The following is a 7,464-nucleotide window of genomic DNA, read 5'->3' on the forward strand; positions in this document are numbered from 1 at the left end:
AATTTACATAGCAATTTGAATATGGTATTTCCTTCATTATTAAATAAACACTGCATAAAGATTGTTTTAATGGTTTCATAGTATTATTTTATGTGAATTACTAGAATTTATTTAGCCAATTATTCTGTTTTTATTATTTAAAGAATACTGCAATGACTGTGTCTAAGAATTTTTATTTGAGGATTCTGGGAAGCACTCCTTTTCCTCTTAATGTAAATTTCTTGAATTGATATTTCTGAGACATATAAAATGAGCTGACACATTATATGTGTTTTTTAGTAAATTTTCTTTCCAAAAGATTCACAGTAATATCTATCCTCAGCAGCCATATGCATTTTATTTTATTCTCACATACTGTGTGACAATTCTAAAAATATCTGATAATTTTGTAATGAAGTAATTGCTTTGTATTTCCTACCTCTCACCTCAGTTTTCCCTTTCAACCTGTCCAGCATACTACCACCAGATTAGTATTCATAATCACTGTTTTTATAAAGTAGTTCCTCTATAAAACATCTAATAACTCCCCTCTTCATCCAACTGAAGTTCCAGCAGTTTTTACCTTAGAATTGACTACTTCCAAAGTGTGATCATCACTATTTTTCTTATATTATCTACTTATCTGTCCATCTAAAATTGTGATTTCATGCTCCTTTGGGAGCAACCTTCAAAGTTTATTCTATGTACTCTGAAGAGTTCCTCACTTATATGAACTCTTTTCAGATCTCCAGTTCTCATACTTAGCTGATTTTTTTAACAACAGCACTTGGATGTTTCAAAGGCATCATAACCCTAACACATGCAAAAACAGAACTAAAATATATTGTTCCTACATCTTTCCTCTTTCTGAACATGTCAACACCATACATGCAGTTCCTTAGGTCAGTAACCCTCTTCATCAAACTTACAATCTGAACAGCAAACCTGTTGTCTCTACCTCAAGTCCTAGCATGTTTCTCCACGCCCACTGCAGTCACCTAGCTCAGTGTACCCCACATTTTCTGGGTAATGCTGCAGCCCACTGGCACATCATCCTAACTCCATGCTTAAACTTCTCTCCCCCCTCTTCCTATTGGCGGACTAATAGAGAAGTTTAAAGGAAAGACCACTTGAATTCCACAAACTCATTTTTCTATGCACGTTTTTACTTACTTCAGTTTATTCTGCCTTTTTAAAATTTATCATTATAAGATTATTATAACACTCTAACGTATGGAGATTAGGTCATTCTCTAAGTAAAATCTTCAATGGCTTCCTATTAAACACACAATAAAATGCAACCTCTTTGTCATGATTTATTAGGCCTTAAACAATCTGGCCTTGCTAATGTCTCCAGCTTCATTGTGTGCAACTCTCTACTTCACACTATGTTCCATGTACATTAGCACCACCCACACCCTCAAAAATGCCAAATTCTTTTTTGTGCTAGGACTTCTGCACATGCTGTTTCTATATGAAAAACCCAAGTCAGCTTCTCCTTTGATGTCAATTGTATGTTTGTTTTTATAATGAAACATGGTCATATGCCACCCCTATCTAACAGAAGGTCCTATAGGGCATTCAAGGGCTTTGCGCTGATCAAGTAAAAAGTAAACACAAAATGTTAAGTCTCAGGAACTCTTAAGGGGAGAGAGGGACTGACTATGGACTTCAATGTGTCTTGATGGGTGTTGCTGAGCAACACAGTGTGGAGATTCCAGGTTAGAGAGCTTGGAAGGGTAGCAACAGTTTGACCCTTTTCAGCCCAAAGTTCAATCTATGGCTAGTAAATGTTCAACATAGTTTCCCTAGATGAGCAAATCAGACAATCCTAATGGCTAAAACCCTGCTTATTTGGACTATGGTCAAACAATTTTGTGTATAAAATTTTGAGTTGGCAGAGAGGGATTTTGAGCTCACAGATCTCACCCTGTCATAAAATAAACAATTTAAGGACCAATATACAAGTATTTCTTTGAAAAAGTTGATTATAGCATAGGGAACTACTATGAATTCTTCCACGAAGATTCTCCTACATATATTATTACCCAAACTTATGGGTCCAAAATAACACATAAAGTCTGTATTTTTAATACATACACACTAAGAAATCTTTTTTCCCTTTTTTTAGAGAGGGAGAAATGAGGGGAGGTTCAAAGAGAGAATCTTAAGCAGACTCCACGCCCAGTATGAAGCCCAACATGGGGCTGGATTTCACAACCCTGAGATCATGACCTGATCCAAAATCAAGAGATGGTTGCTTAACCGACTGAGCACTCCCTCAGAAATCTTACCAGGAACTATGCCACATTGAGGTCTTCAGTTTTCCCTAACTCTGTTTTCTAGTTTTACAACTAGAGTCATGGGACTAAGAATGTAGGAATTATAATTATTAATCATCTGCTTGATATCAATGATCCTGCTGAAACTAATTCCCCACAATCTTTACTTTTTAGAATATTTCTTATTTATTCTGACTCTAGTTTAGTAAATGTCAGTAATATTCCCTTACTCAGAACTTTATAGCTATCCATCACAAAGTTAAATATATGCGAGATTTTCTTAAATTTCTTCATTTCTGACAAAACTTTAGTTTGACAATGAAAAAAAAGGAGAAGACACAAATAACTAAAGTGAAAAATAAAGGTGGGGATAAACGACTGATCTTACAGAAATTAAGTATGAAGGAATACAATGAAGAGTTGTATGCCCAAATGCAGTGGAAAAATTTCTGGAAGCAAACAGGTTAACTAGCCTGACTCAAGATGAGTGGGAGGTCGGGGTACCAGGTGGTGGGTGTTAGAGAGGGCACGGATTGCATGGAGCACTGGGTGTGGTGCAAAAATAATGAATACTGTTATGCTGAAAATAAAAAATAAATTAAAAAAAAAAGATGCAATAGAAAATCTCAATAGATCTATAAGAAATAAAGAGAATGAATCAGTAATCAAAAACTTCCAAAGAAAACTTCAGGGCCAAGAAAAGCCTAGGACCAGATAATGGTTTCACAAGGGAATTCTTCAAAACATGCAAGAACTAACACCAATCCTTTTCAAACTCTTCCAAAAAACAAACAAACAAACAAACAAAAAAAACTCAACAAACAAACAAAACAAAACAAAAAACAGAAAAAGGAGGAACACTTTCTAACTCATTCTTTGAGGCCATCATTACCCTGATACTGATGCTGAAGCCAAAGACATCATAAGAAAAATGCAGACCAAAACCTCTTAGGAAAACAGACGTAAAAATTCTCAACAAAAGGCTACCAAACCAAATCCAACAGTATATCAAAAAGATTATATATGACCTAACACAGTGGGATTTATCCAAGGAATGCAAGGGTGATTCAACACAAGAAAATCAATTAATGTAATACAGCACATTCATAAAATGAAAGAAAACAATGACATGATCATCTCAATAGACACAGAAAGGGCATTTGGCAAACTCCAACACCCTTTTGTGATTATAAAACACTCAGAAAGCTATTAATAGAAGGGAACTTCTTCAACATGATTAAAGGATATTTATTTTAAAAACTCAAAGTTAACATCATACTCAATGTTGGGAAACTGAAAGATGTCCCCCTAAAGCCAGATTCAGAAGGGTGGAGGGATGGGAAGTTATTGCTTAATGGATACACAGTTTCTGTCTGAGGTGAAGGAAGAGTTTAAAAGCAAGTACTCTGTGAATATTTTTGAATCAGCAAATAATGATCCAGAATCAAAGGGATCCAACATTAAAAATATATATGTAATATTAAAACTCTATCAAGTAAGATGAAGAATAAATCACTAAGACTGAAGAGAGTAGACAGTTTGAGAAAATAACTTTCAAGTCACTCTCCCTTTAACCAAAATCATAGCTTATTGGCAGCAAGCTATCCTTCCATGGCCATCAACTTTGCATGTGGCCAGATGCTGTTTTAAGTATTAAAGACACCTATTATGAATATGCCACATCTAGCCACAAGCAGCTTCCGTATAATTATGAAAGGTTATTTCCATCCCACTGGTCCTGTGGAGCCTTCCATAATGACTTCAGCCCTCAGTGATCATGTCTTGTTGAATGGGTTCCGATCACACTGATTTGGCTCACTTTTATTGTTACTTCTCTGAATTCTAGGCCACAATAAAACAGGAACTATAGTATTTTTGTTTGCTTTAATCCCCAGCAACTAGAATTTTGTCCAGCAGGCAGTAGCTTCAAATGATTTGGGAAACGGATAGCTGGAGTTGGAAGCAATATAACGGAGAAGAGTGTGGTTTTTAATTTTTTTTTCTTCTCAAAACAGGGAGCGATAGATTCAAAGAAGGAAGAAAATTAGTGGTCCCACTGCGCTTTTAGGACGATGGTTTTTCTGGCAGAAGTCTTATACAAAACATTGGGACATTGGTAAATGACTAAATAGGTCCAGCCACGAAAGCAGACTTCATGCTAGACAGACAGAAAAAAGAAAAAAAAATCTATAGTTTACTGTATATGATTAATAGATTAATAACATGAAATCAATTTTGTATTAAAGATTGTTGGGCTGAAAACAAAATCCACAGAAGAAGGATCAGGGCTAAGTTCTTCTTGGCTTTTGTTTCCATGCATAGCAGTATGGCCTCTTAAAGGCAAAAATAGAAATGGAATGAGCCTGTAACCATAGAAACTGCATGTAGCAGTTAGGGGAAATGCACTTAAGATGTAAAAACACCAAGTGAATATACAGTACATAACAAAAACATATTCATAGTTGTCAAACTGAAGTACAAGTGTGAATATTGTTCACAATAGTTTTGGCTAGTAATCTTACTTCTTAAGGAGATACCTGCTAAAAACATAAATCTTACTGTATAGCTCTAAAGATTAAAAGGGAGAAAAAAACTCTTTTCTGATAATTCTAGCCTTTGAGTAGGCTAGAAAGAGATTAATGGGAAACAAAGAGGATTTAAGTTAAATTTTAAAGTTATAATTCAATCTTTAATCAATAACTAAGACTGTTTATTGATTATATAACAGTTCCAGTGAAAATCTAGTGTTGCTATACTTAATTTTCTAGAAAAATAAATGATAGTATTTATTTCTCTAGCCAAACTAACAAAGACCTGGACATTATGAACAAGAGTACTGATAAGAGCAAGGGAAGTATAAAAAGGATCAAGGGTGGAGAATTGACTATTTAATAGAGAAAAGAATATGTCAAAATTGCATAGAACTTACATTTTAAAAATTATTAATATATACATCCATTACACTTTTCCATTATAGACTCTATTAGAATAACATTTAACAATCAGAATAGTCTTCTGCTCACTGTCTTACTCTCCAGCAGACAGTAAACTCCTCGGGACTGAGAGTTATACCTGTTCATCCTTATAACCTCAGTTGCTAGCACTGTGCCTTTCATGGAGGAAGGAACTCTGATTTTTGCTGAATGACTAAAAGAATAAAAAGACCTTATAAAAATCAAACAAAGTCGGGGCGCCTGGGTGGCTCAGTGGGTTAAGCCGCTGCCTTCGGCTCGGGTCATGATCCCAGGGTCCTGGGATTGAGCCCCACATCGGGCTCTCTGCTCAGCGGGGAGCCTGCTTCCCTCTCTCTCTCTGCCTGCCTCTCCATCTACTTGTGATTTCTCTCTGTCAAATAAATAAATAAAATCTTTAAAAAAAAAATCAAACAAAGTGTTTATGAGCCAGTGAATAGAGGTGGTAAATTGGTAGGGTAGTGGGGGGAAGTTAAGAGATGAAACTAAAGATACTAGAAAGTCATTAGAGTTTCCACTCAAAGAAGAATCACAATCACATACACAGAGGTTTGAAACTATCTGGAGATATATGTCCAAGAAGCCTACCAACTTTTGATATTTGTATTGCCAAAGGAGCCACAAGCCTGTGACTGCTCCCCCAAAATCCCAAGTCCTTAAAAGTCATCAACAGAAAGCAAATCAAGAGCTCTACAACACACACGCACACACACACACACACAAACTGAATTATTTACAGTGGACAAGGACAAGGGACAAATAACCTCATGGGATGTGAAGCAGGCCAGGAAGGACAACAGACAATATACCAAGGGCACCACTCTTACTCCTGGAATGCAGACCCAGAGAGCATCAGATCTGGCAACGAAGGCTGCTATTCCATTTCTGGAGTAGGCAGAACAGAAGATTTTTGTAATTTCTGCTCAATGGGATTTGTTAATGATTATGAGCTTGTGATTAATGTCTGTCTTCCTTCTTTCCACTTATCAGTAGCAGCTTTATGGCAACTATCCTATTCTTACTCTGTTATTCCATACTGAGGGTATGCTAGTTGTGGGTGGGGATCCACAGATAATTTATCTGTTATCTTAGAGTGGGTCAGACCATGAGGATCAATATCCAGACCTAATGGAAAGAATGGCAACTTATTCCCAGACTTTGAACTGGATAGAGTAGCAACGGTCTTTCAGATTGTAACTTGGAGAAGGGATGAATGAATTCTGTGTGAGGGAAGAAGGGTACATATACATTTCACTCATCACAGTAGTTTTCTTTAGAAGAGATAACTGGGCACTCACAGTATCTGTTATACACTTCTTCACAAATAGTTTTGCCTAAAAACAGAGCCACCCAGCTAAAGACTACGTTTCTAGCCTCCCTCGCTTCTTGGTATGGACATGTTTCTATATGCTGGACAATGGAGTGTAAGTGAATCTAATATAAGTAAATGGCTGATCAGGTTCTTAAAAGGAAAGAACGTTCTGCATTTTTCCTTCTTCTATTCATCACACTGGTGGAACTCAAGACACAATGGCAGGTGCTACAGCTGCCACGTTATGCTACAGGACAAATGTGTAGAGAAAGAAGACAGAAGAAGCAGAGCTCCAGGTACTGTGGGGATTAGCATATCAACAGCCCTGAACTTCTATTTTACTAGTTCTTGTTACAGAATTTCAACCAGCATTTTGATTATTAAAATAACAATGGGCAATTTACATAATTTTCTTTTTCTTCATCTCTAAATTGGAAATAATAATGTAACTGCTTCTTAGGGTTGTTGGGAGGATTAAACAAGATCATGCTGTGAAAACACTTAATGTGGTCTGACACGTGGTTAAGTATTCAAAAAATGGCAACTAATATAACAAATTTAGCTCTATTTTAATTTAAACTTCGGAATATAGGAATGACTACAATTAACAGTAGCATTCTGCTTCCTTCATCTCTGGCCCTCATCACTCACCAAGCTATCCTTTAGTATTTTAAAAGCTGATTGGTTTTTGGTAAAATGAATAAAAATTCATTTTGAGTCTTAATTGCCAATCATCTTTATTATTCCACACTAGTGAAACTCTCACACAGCTAAATTAGCCATTGGCTCCACATTCTGGTTCTATACAAAGTAAGACATTTTTTTCCTCCTTTTAGGCCAATTTTATTACTGAAAAATCTTCCATTCTATGTTTTGGGTAAGTATCCAGGAATAAATTACTTTCTTATATAAACCAATA

Source organism: Mustela lutreola, chromosome 3, assembly GCF_030435805.1.
Source record: "Mustela lutreola isolate mMusLut2 chromosome 3, mMusLut2.pri, whole genome shotgun sequence".
NCBI classification, from domain to species: domain Eukaryota; kingdom Metazoa; phylum Chordata; class Mammalia; order Carnivora; family Mustelidae; genus Mustela; species Mustela lutreola.